Here is a 20339-nt window from a genome sequence, read left to right as displayed (position 1 = left end):
TCAACCACTCAAGCAACAAAACACCCCACAGCATCAAGGCGATGATCCTCCAGTGGGTATCGAAACTTCTCCAGGGTATCAAGTTAACCTTGAGGTTTGTAGACAGAAAAGTACCTTTTTCCCAATAGTCCCCAATAACGCTGTTCAGACTTTTTCTAATGTGGTTTAGGCATAAGTAGAATGTCTTCCATGGCAGAACCAACACATTAGACACAATATGTATTTGGGCGAAAGAAAGCTTTGACAGAACTGACAAGGAATTCTGAGATCATCATCAAGCCAGCTGATAAAGGTGGCTTGATTGTGATCCAGAATAAATGTGATTATCATCAAGAGATTATGCAACAACTTCTAGACCAATGTAACTATAAAATTTTGAAATGTGACCCCACAACACATCTCTAAAATCATCAAAACTATTCTTGATAGAGCATTGAAAGATCAGGTGATTACACAATCACAACGGAATTTTTTTTTAACGCTGCTCCAGTTATTCCTGTTTTTTATACCTTGCAGAAGGTGCATAAAGATTCTACACATCCCCCAGGCCGCCCTATAGTTGCTAGGACTGATTCCATTCATGGAGAAGGGTTATGATTGTCGTACACTACGAGCTGCCAGACACAAGGCACACTCTATGAAATTAAGGGATTTACTTTCCATTACAAACAGGTGCAAAATTGACAGAATAGCTTACGTAAGTACCTATTCTACTTTTTCTCCTCAAATACATGACATTATACACAACAAATTTCACATTCTACAATTGGACAGAAAGATGGGGCATCTATTTAAATAACCACCACTTTTTACCTACAAGAGTGGCCATACCATAAGGGATTTAGTGGTGAAGGCTGATAGCTTAACCCCAAACAAACAGCAAATCTTATCTAAACCGGTCTTTGGTACTTACTCCTGTCTCTGCTGTAATCACTGCAGCGGAAGGGTGAATTCTGTACACATCCCCAGACAGGACAGCAGATTAAACTGAAAGGTTTCTTTACTTGTCAATCTGACTTTGTGGTCTATCCCCAGAAGTGTCTGTGCGGCTTGGGCTATGTGGGAAAAAACATTTGTGCTCTCAACACAAGACCTCCATTCGTAATGTAAATGCAGACACTCCAGTCGCACGTCACTTTCGGGAGATGAGGCACAATCTATCACAGCTCCGGTACCAGATTCTTGAGAGGGTTGAACTACCCCCTAGAGGTGGTGATAGAGAAAGGAGATTATTGCAGAGGAAAGTTCACTGGATGCATCTACTGGACACAGTGTCACCTCATGGTCTTAATGAGAAGCTTGAGTGACACGGGTTCCTCTAGATTCTCCATATGATACCCACTGGAAGGTGAGTCTTTTTTGAATTATATCTTTTTGAATGAAATCTTTATGCATACTAGTGTCTTGGTATGACTGTTTTCTATGTGCCTATAGATATTGGTTTTGGATTAAACCTTCTCTTTATTCCTGCCAGATATTCCTCTCCTTTTGGATGGAATCTCTAGGTCCTCCTTCTTATACCCTCCTCTTTGCAGGGGTTTGAGGGACCTTGTAGATTTTTGTATACATTTTGTATTTATATTTACACTCTAACACTTGGTTTGATGTAGGTGTTAGGCTTGTGGAATAAAAGCTCTCATCTGTGTGTTCTTCTATGATGTGTCTGGCTGTGTAAAGCCTCGTATAATTATCTCTGCTAGCAGCAATGTTCTTGAATACCGAGTTATTTCTGCCATTAAGCGATTTCAGCTTTGTGGTATATGTTTTTTGGCCTTTAGAGGCCTCTGTATCTAGCTTACTCAGTCTGTTTGCTACTAGTTTTGTCTTTGTTTATCTCCTAGCAACTGGAAGAGTATCATGTGATCCAGTATCCAAGATGGCGGAGGGTTGTTGGGAGGGGCTGCTTTACTCAATTATGCAAGGGAGGTGTTGGGAATTGTGATCTATTCTGTCTATTTGGGTCATGTATTTAATGATGAGTGCACTCTGTTTTTGTAAGGACATACAATGATAAAAGGGATACCTGGAAATGTTTCTACCTTATGTCCTTGAAAATAAATCTTTTTGTAGCACTTTGTGTGCACATTTGCAATTGTTTGCACTGCCCTCATTTTTTTCTATTTTTGTGGATTACTTTACCATGCTTAGAGCTACAGAGGGAGGTGTCAGCAGTACAATAGGAAAAGTTTGTATTTTGATTTTCTCTGGGTACTGCAGTAACCATTACCTTAGCTATATACCGGTCAACCACTGAAAATTAGCCCATACGATTATCCCTCCTTCACCAAACTTAACAGTTGGCACAATGCAGTCAAGCAGGTAACTTTCTCTTGGTATCCACCAAACCCAGCCTCGCCCATCGAACTGCCAAACAGAGAAGCAAGATCATTATTCTGTAGAACAGGTTCCACTGCTCCAGAGTCCAAGGGCATGGTTCTTTACATCACTTGATCCGATGCTTGACATTTAACTTGGTGATGTGAGGCTTGCATGCAGCTGCTCGGCTATGGAAACCCATTCCATGATGCTCCCACCGCACAGCTTTTGAGCTGATATTAATGCCAGGTGAAGTTTGGAACCCTTCAACTATGGAATCAGCAGAGCTTTGGCATCATGCGCATCTGCACTCGGTGACTGAGCTCTGTGACTTTACATGGTCTTCCACATTATGGCTGCTGTTCCTAAACTCTTCCACTTTCCAATTTACAGTTGACTGTGGAATATTGATAGGGATGAAATTTCACAAACTGACTTCCTGTAAAGGTGGCATCATATCACAGTAACAAAATTGAGTTCACTGAGCTCTTCAGAACACTCATATTTTTTCACAAATGTTTGTAAATGCAGACTGCATGGCTTAGTGCTTGATTCCGTACACCAGTGGCAGTGGGCCTGATTGAAACACTTAAATTCAGTAATTAAAAGCTGTGTCCCAATACTTTTGTAGATATAGTATATATATATATATATATACTATATCTATGTATAGTATTTATGTATTTATTTATATTTGTAGACTTATATCTATGTATAGTATTTATGTATTTATTTATATTTGTAGACTTATATTGTATGTATAGTATTTATGTATTTATTTATATTTGTAGACTTATATTGTATGTATAGTATTTATGTATTTATTTATATTTGTAGACTTATATTGTATGTATAGTATTTATGTATTTATTTATATTTGTAGACTTATATTGTATGTATAGTATTTATGTATTTATTTATATTTGTAGACTTATATTGTATGTATAGTATTTATGTATTTATTTATATTTGTAGACTTATATTGTATGTATAGTATTTATGTATTTATTTATATTTGTAGACTTATATTGTATGTATAGTATTTATGTATTTATTTATATTTGTAGACTTATATTGTATGTATAGTATTTATGTATTTATTTATATTTGTAGGCTTATATTGTAGCCAATGTTAGATTATTTTCAAAGCACCCTAAAACTTTCAGAAGACTGAATGATAGTGCTAAATACAATATTCTAGAGAATTAAATGTAGCTGTTATTTTTTATCTCAGTGTCAAAAATAGCTCCCAGCACCAAAAAATATATATAAAAAGGGTTTAGTTTCTATTAGTCAGTCAACCCTGGATAAAAGTGTAAAAAAAGTACTGATCTTTTAATTTAAATAGGATTTCAGGTTTCCTAAAGCAACAATGTGACCCAGACTGATACTGACTGATACTGATTATATAAAACAGTTTAAAGCTTTCAGTGTAACAAACTTACTATGACCTTTACTCTGTACTGAATAACACTCTACCAACAACAGGGCTTAATAACAGACATTCTAAATAGAAGAGAGCGGCTACTTAGGAGAGCTGAGTTATACATAGATATGAAAAACACTTAAAGAGGCTTATATGACCTTAGGAAATTTAGGAAGTGCAGTGAATTCAGTAATGAGGTGTTTTGTGTGCACAAGAGCCAAAAAGAAAAAAAAAAAGAAAAGCAATAAAGGTGATAAAGGAGTAAGTAGCTATCTCAAGAGCTGAAGCGTAAAACTATAGGGAGAAAATGTAACATGATAAATAGGTTTTAGTATGTTGTTCTTATTGCAACCCTCTAGAACACAATTAGCTGCTTTGGTTCCCAGTGAAAATTACATTCTTGGTAGGAGCAAGTGATAGATTTTACACTTTATGTCAAGGTCTCAGCAATTCTCTTAGAAATATTATTAATAAATTGTTTTTAGAAATCTAAGGCTCATAAAATAGCAAAGCTGTGCTATTGCTATGTCTTGATGAAGAACAAATGCATACAAAGCAAAAATGCAGCCTGCGCAAGTTGTAAAAAAGAGCAGATTGTATAGAATATTGTATAAGGACAGACAACAAATAATCAGTGCAGAATAAGGTCGAAAGAGAACATATTTGAGGATAACTAATTCAATTCGCATTCTGGTCATGTGATTGATAATGATGGAGTAAATAATAATAGTTATTAGGTAACAGGAACACGATTTGGTCTAAATGTCTTATGTCGGTGCATATTTTTTAGGTTTAGCTTTGGTGGATGAAATTTGTCAAACACCTTGCCATTGCACCACAACTCACATGATAAACTGCACTGAATAAATATTATTTTTGGATTGAAGAGGCACTAAGTTTCAGTGAGTATAGTAAGGCACGTACTAAATGCAGAAGGCTTCCATGCCAGAACTCCAAAACGTACAGTGCTACTGACCCAAAAGCACAAGAAAAGTTGGTTCCAATATGGTCAAAATAATATAAATAAGCCAGAGAAGCTTTGGGATTCTTTACTGTGGAGCAATAAAACAAAACTGGAACTTTTCAGCCCAACGCATCAGCAATATATCTGGAGGAAGAAAAATGAAAAATACACTGAAATGATGACTCTGCATAGAGTTAAGCATGGTGGTGGCTTGGTGTTGTCTGGGGCTGCTTTGCATCTTCTGGCATTGGAAACTTGCAGCTAGTGGAAAGCAAGATGGATTCATTGAAGTATCAGGAAATCTAGGAGAAAACGTCATGCCTTCTGTGAGGAAGCTGAGGCATCATTGACATTGAGGTATGCTTGGGATCATTGTTGAGCAAGACAATGATCCCACACATACCTCAAATTACACCAAGGCTTGGTTGCAAAAGAAGTCCTGGAAAGTTCTACAGTGGCCATCAAAGTCATCTGACTTGAACCCCATAGAAGCACTCTGGTGGGATTTGAAGAAGGTGGTTGATGCATGCAAATTCAAAAAGATTACTAAACTGGAGGATATTGCTCATGAGAAATGCATCAGCTATGCATCTCATTTGCAGCAGTTCATAGCAGCAACATTCTGCTCTACTTAGTACTACAAATGTTTTCCATGAAGTGGTTGAATAACTTTGAGACTGTAGAAGTCATTATAAGTTGCATTTTCAGTTGAATTTGGGGAAACCTCTTAAAGCATTTGTTACTTCATTGTCAAACAAGACAATGATCCCACACATATCTCAAATTACACCAAGGCTTGGTTGCAAAAGAAGCCCCTGAAAGTCCTACAGTGTCCGTCAAAGTCATCTGACGTGAACCCCATAGAAGCTCTCTGGTGGGATTTGAAGAAGGTGGTTGATGCATGCAAATTCAAAAAGATTACTAAACTGGAGGATATTGATGATGAGAAATGTATCAGCTATGCATCTCATTTGCAGCAGGTCGTAGCAGCAATATTTTGCTCTACAAAGTACTACAAATGTTTTCCATGAAGGGGTTGAATAACTTTGAGACAGGAGAAGTCATTATAAGTAGCATTTTCAGATGAATTTGGGGAAACCTCTTTAAGCATTCATTGCATTGAGCTATTTCAATTGCTTTTGTTTGATTTGTTCATTGCAAACAACTGAAAGTCTGTCAATTTTGACAATAATCCTGATTTTCAATGGGGCTTGAATAATTTTGATTACAATTGTATATGATCTAAAAAAAATGTATTGTGGATTACATCACTATGAGGAATGCAAAATAACATAACTATATAATCTCTTTAGTTTAGATAAATTTATTAACTAGGATTAAGTTTGTTGGAATGACATTTATAATTTCTCCCCCCACCCATTTTTAATTTCTTAGACAATTAATGCATATATTGACACAGACCTGAGGGACAGTGCTTATATAGTACTAACACCTTTAAGAGCTTCAATGTGCTGCAATGGTTGTGGTGCCTAATATAACAGTTTAATTTTGAACAGAAACTATTTGTGAAAGGAACAATAGAACACAATGACTTAAAGGAACACTCCAAACCCCTAAAAAGGTCAAGCTGAACCTTCCCCTGATTGACCTTTTCCCCTTTTGTCTTTGTGTCTCAAACTTCAGTTTGATTTTTGACGCTTGTTGTAGTTTTTTATTTTCCTTTATGCCCAAACAGCGAATGTGACCTTGCCTATTTTCGGATACATTCTTGTACAGTGATTCAAACTTTGTATAATAGGTACAATATGTCACATGTAAGAGTTAAATGAATAATTAAAAAAAAATTCTGAATGACTACTTATCAAAAAAAAGATAAAATTTTCCACAATTTTCTCTCATTCACATTACTTCATTGTTACAATTTCCTCTCCGTCTAATGCAATCCTGAAAACTCAGATTAATTTTATTCTAGCTGCTGTGAAGCCTCTTTAACTCTTGTAGTCACTGGAACAGTTTCCACTGAACAAAGATGTATGGGTCTAATGTGCTTTTAAGATGTTAAGAAAATGGTTGGTGCTGGTACTGGCTGAAAAGCTAATTGGAATAAGGGTCCTGCCAGCAAGAGAAACCAATTCATCTTCGCCTAGCAGTTTATCCTTGGGTGTGTAAATCAGGTTCATAAAGAGTTGCAATCTCAGAACGCCATCTGAAGATAACACCTTTCTGATGTTCCTTAGAACTGTTTGATTGCTGCAGTATGGGGTAAACATACAATTTATAAAAACTGTTTCTCTGCAGAAAAATTGCTTCTGTCTTCCCTACTGTGAACTGCATATAGGGAAAAAGTAGTACACAATTCTGTATGTGCAAGGATAAGCTTCCTTCATATAAAGGTAATTTAGAAACATTTTCTGTGGCTGTTTCTCAAATAATTTTTTCCCCTGTGACCAGATCCCTGAAAAATAAATAAATAAATAAATATAGCCCATCCAAGTATATTTCTTTATCGAAGTGAGGAAACTGTTTGAGTATTTTCCCCTCTAAAGCAATTTACTTATCTTGGAACAATGCCAATCAGGAGGCAAAGCTGTTGAACGAAATAACTTCAGTACAACTTGATGACTATAGCCAAGTGGATAACGGCTATTGTTTCTTAAGTGCCTGACAAATAACTTTAGCTTGTACCGAGAGGGAAGAAAGCGAACATATACTGGTTTATTGTGGATAAATGTTTCACTGATTTCATTTGAAAAAATATATATATTTTGGGATCAGAACAGTTGCTGAGGTTTGTATGTTTGCAAGGTGGGTAAGCAATATATAATTGTTCAACACTAGTTATTACATTAACAAACCAATACAAAAATTGCAAAGCAGAAAGTTAGCAAATGACACGAAAAAGCAATTGGATGCCAAATGTGTTATAACAATGTTAACCCCTTAAGGACACATGACATGTCTGACACGTCATGATTCCCTTTTATTCCAGAAGTTTGGTCCTTAAGGGGTTAAAAAAAAATAAAAAAAATTTAACAGGTCTTCCGGGTGTCCTTGATCAAGCACAGTTATATCATACGTTTAGCAAAACCGAACCAGACAGGGCCACTTGTTAGCCCCTGATGACCAAAGCTTTTTGGAGATTAGAGTCATTTTTGACACTCTTTTGCTACATGTTTGTTGTACTATAATTTAATGCTTTCTATTTCAGTACACACATACATATTGTTTTTATTTTTAAATCATATTAGGGCTTTCTTCCGATACCCCATATGTAACAGAAAACAGAAAGTGCATGGTGCCAATGCAGTTGGAAGTCTGGATAAATCCCCAGAGATTGTTATTGCTCACTAGTGAGGATTCCAGGAATAGCTAGGATTTGCTAGGATTAGTGAGGCCAACATTTTTGTAGTAATTAAAATTGTGAGTTATAATTTGGTAATTCGAAATAGCTGACATATCCTGCCATGTAATGGCTCTCACCAAATGTACATGTAATAGTGTTGTGCAAGGTGTTAAAGCACCGAGTCTTACTTGATAGAATGCTACTTAATTTTTACTTTTTGTTGACCAGAGGATACATTTTAAAAGAAATACATTAATACAGTTAATGAGTTGGATTCACAGACTCATTTGAATGGCAAGAGTGGCATGTTATTGTGCATCCATCTATGGATGAAACATCTCATTTTGACTTCAAACACAGACATGACATGAATAGTACAGTTAGAAAACATAAACAGAAATGGTAAGCAGCAGTCTAACTAACTTATTGGTTTTCATTTCCATTGCACTGCACCAATAGAAACAAAATACTAGCGTCTACAGCACATACACAATTATTGTAGGTTTGTATGTGGTCAAAAAACACACACAATATTGTCCAAATAAATCCATATTAAACCAGAAATCTTGAACCATTATCTATAACCTAATCCAAAAATTGTTATTAATATTACTAGTAGCAGTAGTAGAAGTAGTAGTGATAGTAGTAGTAGTAGTACCATTTACAACTTTCCACAGTGCTATACAATCATTCACTGGGGGCAAACACAAATAATACTGACAGACAAATGACATGAAGATGGTCCAGCTCGAATGAGCTTACAATCTACAAGGAATAGGTAAATGAACACAAGAAGAAGAACAAAGTTTCAGCGTGGAGGTGAGTTTGATATAGTGGAAGATGAAATTGGTTATTTGTACTTTGGAAATACAGGGGAAATGTTACCCAGGAAGATGGTAAGATTTTCTAGAGTTGAGATTATAGTGACTTCTAAAAAAGACTAGAAGAAAAGATAAGGATGCTTCTAGAGTGAAAGTAACAAGAAGGGGATCAGCATTAAATGATGAAGAATATGGGATGCCAATGTAAGGACTGTCAATAGAGTGCAGCGTGAAACTAGCAATGAGTCAAGAGGGTAACCCTAGCAGCAGTACCCACTACAGATGGAAATAGAACAATATGATATGGAGACTGACTGGATGTGGAGAGAAACTGTGAGACTTGAAGTGAAAGTGACTCTCCAAGCCAGGGAGCGTAGATGTTGAGGTAATAATAAATGTTCCTTTGACTATAGGGAAATAGAGGAAGTGGATTATTTTAAAAAGGAAAGAAAAGAAAATCAGTTTTCGAAAAATTAGATTTTAGAAAATAGAACAACGATTGGTTAGAGGCATAATTAAGGCAATTACTGACATGTTCTAGCAGGATAAGAAAGAGATTAGGGGAGTAGAAGTAAACCTGCATGTTTTCAGCATATAGATGGTATCTAAATCTAAAGAAGCTAATAGAAGAAATCTAAAGAAGCTTATATAAATATAAGGTTACAGAGATGGTATAAACAGAGAACAAAAGGAGGCTAAGAACTGAGCTTTGGGAGATTCCAGCTGAGCTTGGTCATGAGGAGGTGACTGTTCCAGAAAACTGAACTGAGATATTAAATGGGTGTGAGAATGGGGGAATTAAGGCACTTTTGCACAGATTATGTGAGCTTAGGCTTCTGATGAGATGAGGTAGGTTTATGATGTCGAGTGAGAGACACATAAAAACCCAAGTTAGGAGATGATGATTAGGCAGACAGAAATGTGAGACAGGAAAGAGCAACGGTTGGAAACAATTAGCTTATTAGTATTGCTGGTTATATTTGTAGGGAAAGAGTCCACTGCTAAAGGTTAACGCAGGAGGTAATTGCAAGAAATGTTTCAGATATTCAGTTGCTAGGTTAGTTAATAGGGATGTTGAAGACTCTGAGGATGAGGGATGGAATGTGAGAAGAGATAAATTGAGGAAACCAAGCAGAAAATGATCATAGTTGAGCCAGGAGGATAACAGATAATAGTGATGTGGACATAGAAGGGATTGAAGAGGAGGATTGAATGAATGTCAAAGAGAGAACGGAGAGAAAAAAACAAAAGGGCAAAGGTGGACATGAACAGTGAGGGGAGAGCAAACATCATACACCACCATGCTTGATATCACATGGTTTGGGAGAATGGGCTAGCAACAAATCATCAAGACACATCTCTATTCACATATTGCACATACAAACTAATGCCACTAATATTGGAATAATAGGATTGGTTTTCTATAAGTAAATAGACACAGAAATACAATAAACACAATGCTGCCTATTGTTTAAACATTGTCTTATTCCCTTCACATTAGATGCATTGTGTGTAATATCACAATTCTTTACTACTTAAAGTTATGTTAAATAAATGCAGGTTGATGAGAAACTTACCATGACATGCCCCTGGGTTCTAACTGAATATTTTGTTTGATGCAAAATGTAATTGTTTGTTGCTTGTAGCCTCTGTGTCACTGCGATACACTTAGAAACATTAAAAGGCTTTTTACCACTTCAGTGATGTGTGTACATGAATTTGCAACCTAAAGAAAAAAAAAACAAACACAAAAAAAGAAGAGGAAGAACAAGAAAGATAGATGGTTATTTAATGAATCCTTGCAAGATAGTTTCCGTAGAAACCTGTTCTCAAGAGTCACAGCCAACACATCAGTATTGCTAAATATTAACACTTATCTACAGTAGTTCTACAATGCCCTCATTTAATAATGGTAATTATTTAGCACTATTTACATGTGTCCCATATTTTAACAAAAGTAAATCATAGCAGTGTTATGCAAATGAAAAAAAAATGATATCATTAGTACAAGCCCCAAAGTTTCTGCTTTCAACTGGCTTGAGGCCCTTCTTATATAATACTTGACAACACTATGGCCTTGATTTAATAATTTAAATATTGAAAATAATAACCTTTCAAAATGATTTGATATTTAAAAAAAATATTTTAATACTTTTATATTTTTTTATATATTGATATAATTATTTACATGTATATTAATATGTTTATTTATTGATATATTTCTTCATATATGACAATTATTAAATCAAGACCTTTGCTAGCAATCTGAAGCTATCCTGATGTTGTTTACCTTGCTTATTTAGATATAGTGTAAAACACGTTACAGCAAATAGATAGAATACAATTTAATGCTGATGATGAAAACAAACAGCATGAACAATAGTAATTCAATTAAACATGTGGAACAAATAATAATGTGTCCATGCAGTCACATTGCTATGTTACTAAAAGACCAGGAGAAGAGATATTATACATTTTGTAAAATATTTATTATTTGGTATGTAACAGATGGCCACTCATGGAACACAATATACGACTACATTGTTTGTTATTTTGTTATATATTCTTATTTTAAACATAATAAACTGACAGAAAACGCAAGTCTAGGGTGTACTGATATTTTTGACTGACACACAGAAGTATAATAATGTTTATTTATAAAACATCATTGTGAGCCAGCTACCAGGAAGAAAATAATAGGTACATATATTATAAGTAATTAAAAAGATGGGATTTCTATCTTATAACCACTTTAAAAAAGCCTGGTTGAAGATGAAACGCTTTATGTTTTATTGTTCTTTTATTCTGTACTTTTGGTTTTATTATTTTCGGCATAAATAAAACTAGTTTTTTTTAATCAAATTTGGATCTTTCTATTTTTATCTCTGAATATTTTTACCTGGATAATTCATGCTTTGGTTTCCTAGGTAGGGAAGGTACCACATAAGCTATATAGGATTGAGCATAACTTCACTGTGCTCTTCATTTGTGAGTATCCCTCCTTTTATTATTTTAGTATTTTATTAACTGTACAGAGAGCACTATATTCTGTTTTTATTTTCATTTTATACACCGGTGAACTCTCACTGTGATAAAATGGCACATTGAAAGAGACTACTTCTACGAATGCTGACCACCACACACTGGTGACCGGCCTATGGATACCTTTCCACATACGATAAAGACCGAGACAAAGATCGATATATCCACAGATGGGGATTGTATTGTCCAAGCGCATTTATCTGGAGCTGATTTCAAGCTCCAGAAGATTGTATTTGCATTTCCTTTCTCTAATTTATAATCACCAGCATCAAAAATACTACACCATATTCCGTTTTATTTGTCCTCTAGTATTGCTTAACGCTTCAATTTTATTTGAGTTGAGGACACTTGTGAAGGCTCTGCTTCCCTCTATTTCCTTTCTATATATTATAAGGTTAAAGTGTTTTTATGCACATTTGAACAATACAGTAATTAATGTCACTAAAAATATGTCACATTTATAAAAATGACATACACACTCTAGTTCTCATATGAATATCACAGAACCTCATCTTTGGTATGTACATTTAAGCTAAAAAATATTTAAAACTGAACCTGACACTCAAGGTATACCTAATGCCATATCAGCTCCCAAAGCTCCCATAAGTACATAGTCATATTATTTAACATAAAGGTACCTGCAGCCCCAGTGCTGCCATTTAGAGCAGTATTGTAACATGCATGCTCCATTGCCACCCCTCACATACTGTGATTGACCTTGATTAGAGATACTTCGCAAAGCAGGGCCATCCTCTGTGCTGACAACAATGTGCTTGTTTCATTGCTAGCAGAACAGCATCAGTGCATTCTGTAATTCCCCAAGCAAGCATGAATAATACCTACTGGGAGAGTTACAATGTGATAGGGAGCAAGAGAATTGCCTTGGTGATCTATTGCTTCCCCTCACCACTCAGAATGGTGGCACACAAGATCTAAAGCCAAGGATTTGATTGACATGTGTGGGTGAGGCCCAAACATTAAAGGGCATTAAATAAAATAAAATATATATATATATTTGCTAGCATAATGTATAGATGAAATGTAATGATTTTTTTTAACACCAAATTGCGTTTATCATGACATACACACATTAATCCAGAACTCATCACTGCTTGAAAGATCAAATGGAACTGATTTACCAATATATGCAATGCAGTAAACCCTCAATCATATGTTGTGGAAACTACATACAAATCTTTATATTTTCTTTTGAAACAAATTGTGTGAATGCTTTACTTGCCTATCTGCCACTACAATTCAAATTAAATATCAGATTTTGATAATTATTGTTCATAATTTGCAAGCGGTTAAACGGCTTTTACAAGAGCCTCTATTAAAATCAATAACGGCAGTTAGCACCTCATTGACAGCCCTACGGCCAAATGTCCATGAAATTTTGCAATCAAATTTATAGCATTGAATGTTTCAGAACAGATGTATCATTGCAAATTTGACAGATTGAACACAACCAGTCTCCTAAAGAGTCTACAGTACAAGAAGTGAAGAGCTGGAAAAAATTAAAAGAGTGCACCTAAATAATTCACATCCAGGCTTTACTTTTTTTTTTACTTTTTAATTGTGACTTCTAAACACATACAACTTCATAAATGGACAGAATAGAGACACCAGGCAAATCAACATTGCCTGTAAAACAGACACAAATAGGGAAATGTCTGAAACATACTTCTGAAGGGACTTTACCTTTAGGTAAAAACTGTTTTTCTTCTCAACAGGCAACTGCTTGCAGCCCTTGATAAGCAATCCAATATATTTAGGAAGTTAAGTCCTGACACTGGAGTCTTCTAAATTTATTTAGATATGGATTGAAAGCAAACAAGTAAGCAAATAAAAATAAAAATCTAATTGGGATTCTGACAAATGTCTAGTGATCACCATGCTTGAATAAGGATGGAGGGGTAATGTGAGTAGCTGTTGATGTAAAAAAGAACACATTTGGCATTTCTTGAGATAGGGATGAAACACATTGATCATTCTCAAAAAACGTCTATACATATAATTATAAAACTGCTGGTGTTTATGCATTATTCATGCATTGCCATGAGAAATAACAAAAAACAGAATTTATAAACAGACAAAACAGCTTGACAAGATCAGGTTATGTGGCATCCTTTCATTACTTACATATAAGACCTATGGTGTATGAGGTGTTGCACACAAATGTAAAAAGAAAAAACTAGCCCTAGTTAGTAATATTTTTAGGAACCATGGCTCCCAAACATGTTCGATTTGTGAAGTCTTGGATGCACAGTATCTACTAATAAACTAGAAGAAACAATACGAATGCATCTACAACATTTTATCTATATGTAAATTAATTTCTAAATCACTATATGGCTCCATTAAAAATACCTGCAGCTTTTAAAGGTGTAGCACTATTTAATATATTTATTCTAGGCTATTTATATTTTTAAATTAAAAGTTTCCTTTGGAATGGTGAAGAGTAAGGATATAGCTTTTTTTTTCTGAGAAGCATTTTTTCTGTCTCTCATTTACACCGTTGGCATAATGTATATTGGTATTTCTAGAATTATGTAAGTAAAAGGCAGGTCAAAGCCTGAAAAACCAATTAATATTAAGCCTTTCTTAGGATAATGGAAGAATAATGAAGGATAATGTCTTAATATGTGGTTCTTTGATGCCTCAAAAGGAGCAAAATTCTTCATTAAATGCACAAAATTATTATTATATCAAATCCATAGAAAGCACCCTGTAATAAAAAATATAATGGCTTGTTTAAATAAAAGGTGACCTAACTGTTGAATATTAACTCAATTTTATAAGCCCAGGTTGGTGACTGCAGTATAAAGCATAGTTACATAAGCATCACCATGACTATGTTGATAAGCAATTGGTCAAAGTCTAGTTATTCTTTCAGCGTTCCACTAACAACCACAGAAGCAGGCTCTCTCCACATCAGAAGCATTTTGATTGCCCCATTATATGGTGTGACCTTTCCATATCTTCATTACATGTGTAGGGGAGAGAATTTGGATGCTTATTGGAGCTTGTTATTCTACTTTGAGAGTCAAAGGAGACCTCTTTACCTCAAGCAATTGTTTTGTCCTATTGAATCATGAATATAAGCTACAGGTACAGTATCATATAACCACAATGCGACTGGTGGCAAAACATGGATAGATTTTTTTTAACCCTGTACTCTAGCATTTGCCAGTGCATCAAACAAAATAATAGCTGGGAGAGCAATATCTTCTGGTATCTTGGGTTCAGAGCTTGGCCTTAAGTGCAACCTCACGAGTCCATATTATTACAGCACAATATATTAGGTAATTCTACATTCAAATTGGCTGTTTACTAGATCTCGGTTTGTTAGCAATATACCCTGAAATCATCAGCTAGTGAAGATCAAGGATAACACTACTTCCAACTTTCCAAGCTTACCTGAAATAAAATAGGAGACTAATCAAGGCAATCATGTTATTTTGAGTGAACCCAGTTTAATTCTATAGGTTTCCTTGCTTTTTGAACCTTATTTAGCACTTTTCCCAGAATAACATCTATTTTTGCCATGGTAAACTTTATTCCAAGAGCCTAATTTCATCTGCTAGCTTTCCCTTCATTTTTGTGGTCTCTTCATTTCCTATTACAACTAGTCCAGGAATGAGACAAGTATCTGCCTATGAAAATCATTAGCTACTTAGTACCAGGCTGAACATTTCAAGTCCTCAGCTTCTAGGGAGGCCTAAAGGTTACTTATCACCAGTGACCCCATCTTCACCTAGCCTAAACTCACCCTCTTCCTGATCCTCAGGCAACCTTGTCTGTTGCCTTAACCCACTCTCAATTCCTTCTTCTCCCCACCCTTCTCATCCAATTATCCTTTGTGAAATGACACAGTTATGTGTGTCAATACATCCCTCAATCCTTTAAAAGAAAATCACTCTTCAGTTGACATGACAACATAAAAAATTGTAACAGCAACACTTTATCGAATAAGTTCTGTGGTCAGCTCCTCTCGACTCTATGAATCAACGAGACTTACACCAGTCTGTAGTCTCTCTCAGAATTCCCTATCAGCATGAGCCCATGGCTGCTGACCCCTGAGTGTCTTCCTTCTCCTAAACGTCACAGCTGCACATTTTTTTACCCAACTGGCATTAAGCTACTGGTATAGGCACAGAGACTGATGGAGGACAGTCAACAGCTAGCTAGAAACAGCTTAACATTTGTAATATGCTTATCTGCACTGTGCAATTGCAGCAGGAAATTGCACCATATTTTTTTCTGCCCTGCTTAGATGGAAACAGTGACAAGTGACAGAGCCAGTGAGAGCGAGAAATATCTGAAAGGGTTATAAGGAGTCATTCAGTAAATTATCTACAGAAAAGTATTACAAATTATAAAAAAAAAATAGAAAGTGTTTCTGGAAACCGCTTACGTAAACAAAAACACATCTTTACAGCTATCATGTAGCTGCTAAATGTGATGATGTGGTGTCAGCACTGATAAAATAGAAGAATCCAATTCACAGTGCTATATAGGTTAGTAGTTTCCTAAAGCCACCTTACTAAAGTTGGCTTTTTGCAGAAGTTATGTGGCTCCATAACTTTGTAGAGAATTCAGGGAGTTGAAATCCAATAAAATGTTAGCATGCTGAGTAGAATGAGCATGCTAGATTAAATTGTCATTATATAATTGTATTGCTGTTTCTCTAGATAGTCCACTACTGCATTCTCCAAAAACATACTGTGTTGTACATTGAGGAATATATTTATCAAGAACGTGTGCTTTCCTGTGGAAATGTGCTAACTAAAGAGCAATCATCATGGAAACCAATAGTTTCTCAACATTCGGTCCTTTGCTCCAGAGTAGCAGATGTGTTGCATTGATAAATCTTTATCATATGTGAAAAAGAAACTTTTTCTAGCTGTACAGCAATCCATAGCTCACTTATTCGGTTACCTGCACTAATATCCTATTTTACTAGCACAACTTAAAATATATACAGTGAGGGAAAAAAGTATTTGATCCCCTGCTGATTTTGAACGTTTGTCCACTGACAAAGAAATGACCAGTCTATAATTTCATTGGTAGGTGTGTTTTAGCAATGAGAGACAGAATAAAAAAAACAGAAAAAACATGTCAAAAAAGTTCTAAATTGATTTGCATGCCAGTGAGTGAAATAAGTATTTGATCCCCTATCAATCAGCAAGATTTTTGGCTCCCATGTGTATTTTATACAGGTAACAAGGTGAGATTAGCAGCACTCTTCTAAAGGGAGTGCTCTTAATCTCAGCTCGTTACCTGTATAAAAGACACAGAAGCGATCAATCAGATTCCAAACTCTCCACCATGGCAAAGACCAAAGAGCTGTCCAAGGATGTCAGGGACAAGATTGTAGACCTACACAAGGCTGGAATGGGCTACAAGACCATCGCCAAGCTGCTTGGTAATAAAGTGACAACAGTTGGTGCGATTATTCGCAAATGGAAGAAACACAAAAATAAGTCAGTCTCCCTCGGTCTGGTGCTCCATGCAAGATCTTACCTCGTGGAGTTTCAATGATCATGAGAACAGTGAGGAATCATCCCAGAATTACACAGGAAGATCTTGTTAATGATCTCAAGGCAGCTGGGACTATTGTCACCAAGAAAACAATTGGTAACACACTACGCAGTGAAGTACTGAAGTCCTGCAGCGCCCGCAAGGTCCTCCTGCTCAAGAAAGCACATGTACAGGTCTGTGTTTGAAGTTTGCCAATGAATATCTGAATGATTCAGAGGAGAACTGGGTGAAAATATTGTGGTCAGATGAGACCAAAATCGAGCTCTTTGGCGACCCATTTTTAAAGGGAAGGAGGTTCTCACTCAAGATTTGATGGTACATGACCCCGTCCATCGTCCCTTTGATGCGGTGCAGTTGTCCTGTCCCCTAAGCATAACAATGACCCAAAACAAACAAGCAGGGCAACAAAGGAGTGGCTCAAGAAGAAGCACATTAAGGTCCTGGAGTGGCCTAGCCACTTTATAACTTTTTTGCCATGTGTTTCTCTGAATTTTTTATTTTTTTTTGTTATTCTGTCTCTCACTGTTAAAATAAACCTACCATTAAAATTATAGACTGGTCATTTCTTTATCAGTGGGCAAACGTTCAAAATAAGCAGGGGATCAAATACTTTTTTCCCTCACTCTAATTTAGTCATTAAAGGCACAGGACTAATCATTGTGAAAAAAAATGGAGAATTAGCCTGTAAATGAATAATGTTCACTTTATATAGTTTCTGTAGATTTATAATTATCCGATCATTCAAATATATTCTTTAATTATAACTGTAAACACCTTTTGAAGCACGACTATTATTTTTTTCTAAGCATTGTTTAAGGCAGGGAATTGAGAACAGCTGCTATATTGGTTAATCAATATTTTAAATAGCTACTGTTTTGTCATTGTTAGATATGTCTTGTTTGGCTTTTACTCTTCACTGAATAGATCTTGTATCGCAAAGCTCTATTTCCCTACATGAAGCAGCAGAATAATAAGCTTAATTAGCATTAAAAAATATTCACGAAGTGAAATGGCATTGAAAGAAGATGGAGCTTTAAGAAAAAAACAAGACAGATTTTCATGGCTTCAAACAAAACATGCATTCTAGAGGAACAGAATTATTTACAGTTAAGTGAGCAATGGAGAGGGAACCAGAGAAATAAGAAATATTGATGGACTGTGACATGTGTACTGTCCTTGTGTCTTTTTCTTGACCAACGGCAATTCTTAAAGTTGTGCTGTTGTTTGTGAATCATTTTCACTACACATAGAAGCCTTTCTGTTCAGAGAAGAACCGTCGAAGATACGCATATTGTTGTTCCCTATGCTCCGATTTTACTTGTCATAGTCATAAGACAAATGAAACCAACCAAACAATAAGTTTCAGAGCTACAAAAAGTTAGCTCCTGGCCTTTATTGACTGACGTTGTTGACTTCAAATCTGGAAAGGATTGGTCATCAAATAACATGCACCTCCAGTCAGATGTTATAAATATCTCAAGGTTGCACACTTTATCCATTCAGGGCTGATGATAAAAGTGAAGGAACAGAAGATTTTGATTAATCGCACACTGCTGAAGGGGGTTTAAGGGAAAAAAAAAGCCATTTTGTGGAGCTGAAGAAATTAGTTTTGGCAGAGATATGTTTGAATGAATGGTTTTGCTTAGAATAAATGTAATATTTTGTGTATTTTTAGCAATGAAGTTATTTCATGTCTCAGTTTGGTAACTTGAGTGCTCAGGACATTAGCTACCTGAAATGACCGGCATTTGAGAGCTAAAGTTTTGTTTTGTTTTATCATTGCTGTAAAAATAACTTTGACAGTATATAAACAATTATTTTTACAATCAGTCTCTTATTTCCTATTTTAATGTCTCATCTGTTGGTAGCACACATTTGTAGCAAAATGTGCTTTGTGATAGTTAGTATACTGTTGTTTATGGCTCTTGAACATGCTAAATATCAGATAAAACAAACAATATCACAGGACATACTAGATTAAATAATTATTGCCCGCCACTTGCTTGTGTCCTCGGCAGTCCACTGAAGTAATGAGGGAGTTTGTCACACTACAAGGCCTAGAGAAAATTAGCTCTACACTTATACATCATATGTTCTTTCCCACAACAAGTAAAGGAGAAGGTCAAAGGGTAATATTGGCTGGACCCATTCATTTTTTTTTACTCCATTATATCAGGCACTGCCCGTTACAGCTCAGCTCATTTTTTTTTTATAGGGGGATCAATTGTAGTTCCTTTTGTAATTATAAAAAAATTTGACTCAGCAAGCCTAACTTGTTAAAAATAACAGTACAATGCAATTTCCAAGAACGACTGAGTACAAAGGATGAAATACTGTGAAAGAAAATTAGGATGACATTTATTTGAAACATGGCATGCATAGAGCATGTTAGCAAATGTCAAATCAAAAGTTCCAGAAGCATATTGATGAGATTATATAATAGTCTTCATCTTGTAACATTTGAAATAATAATAAGCAGAGATAATTTACCACAAGAAAATAGCGTGAGAAAAAAAAAAGATCAAAATGTGAAATACCTTTAATATTCTTATGGCTACTTGTATAAAACCTGATGGTGATTTTGGGAGTGCAGCTTTCCATAAATGCATCAAAAATGTAAAAATATTTTTTGTATGTGGGAACTAGGTATTGTTAATAGCCAGAATGTTTTTGAGTTGCCCTTACTTTCTCCTTGGCTGCTACAATGCAGCTTAGAAGTTTGGCTTACAAAGGCAGATTTGCTGTGAGGTAGGAGAAAATGGCCATCTATTTATAGCCCAATTAAAAGAAAATGACCGAATATATCCCTGGCAGAGATATTAATTTATTTTCAGGATGAAAGCCATTGCTGGAGCAAAGTGCAAGGTATATGGTACTTTACAGGCTGAATTTCATATGAGACCTATACCAAATACATATTTT

General features: G+C 35.5%; 1 protein-coding gene across 3 annotated transcripts in view; it reads right to left on the bottom strand.

Annotated features, from left to right (window-relative positions):
* The window catches only part of LINGO2 (leucine rich repeat and Ig domain containing 2), a 585167-nt gene that overhangs the window by 375653 nt on the left and 189175 nt on the right, over nt 1–20339 (bottom strand). For all 3 annotated transcript variants that reach the window (XM_063455170.1, XM_063455169.1, XM_063455171.1), the window contains one exon: nt 10409–10557. The gene's annotated coding sequence lies outside the window, so the exon portion shown is untranslated. The remainder of the gene's footprint in view (nt 1–10408; nt 10558–20339) is intronic.

Source organism: Pelobates fuscus, chromosome 5, assembly GCF_036172605.1.
Source record: "Pelobates fuscus isolate aPelFus1 chromosome 5, aPelFus1.pri, whole genome shotgun sequence".
Lineage (NCBI taxonomy): Eukaryota > Metazoa > Chordata > Amphibia > Anura > Pelobatidae > Pelobates > Pelobates fuscus.
This window is presented reverse-complemented; position numbering and strand designations above follow the sequence as displayed.